Here is a 603-nt window from a genome sequence, read left to right on the forward strand (position 1 = left end):
CTTTAATACAAACCCTCTTTAAAATGAATCAATTTTAATTAGAATTGAACTAAAATCCCTGAAAGTAATTATAATTCAGCAATTAGAGTTGGACATGAAGACAGAAAAATATATTTTCTCCCACTATTAAAAGAGAGACCATTTCTGGCGCTTTACTGATAGTTGAAGCTTTTTGGGAAAATGTCTTTTCATTCCACTAATACATTTCCATTAAAAGGAGACCCTGCTGAGCCTCAATGAAGATTTGTATTATTTTGAACTTTCTGCAAAAAGAGAGAAAATTGCAGATTGATTCCCTATTAGTTCCTTCGCAGCCCATTCCAAAGAGATGCTGGAGTTCTCCTTGTTAGGGTGCTTAGAACGTGTGTTGCTTTTGTAATGGGAACATCCTCCTTTATAAAATAATTATCTTTCATCTCTATATCATCCATCACCATGGACCAGTCAGCTGCTCTGTTGTATTACGGATTTTAAAATGCAGTGATTAATTTGTTTCCTAAGCTTCACTTTTGAGTCTGACAGCTAAAAAGCAGAACAGGTCAACCTCACATCTTTCCTTCACCGGTGCTTTTTCATTTCGACCAAGCTACCAATTAGTCAACT

Source organism: Oryzias melastigma, linkage group LG5, assembly GCF_002922805.2.
Source record: "Oryzias melastigma strain HK-1 linkage group LG5, ASM292280v2, whole genome shotgun sequence".
NCBI lineage: Eukaryota > Metazoa > Chordata > Actinopteri > Beloniformes > Adrianichthyidae > Oryzias > Oryzias melastigma.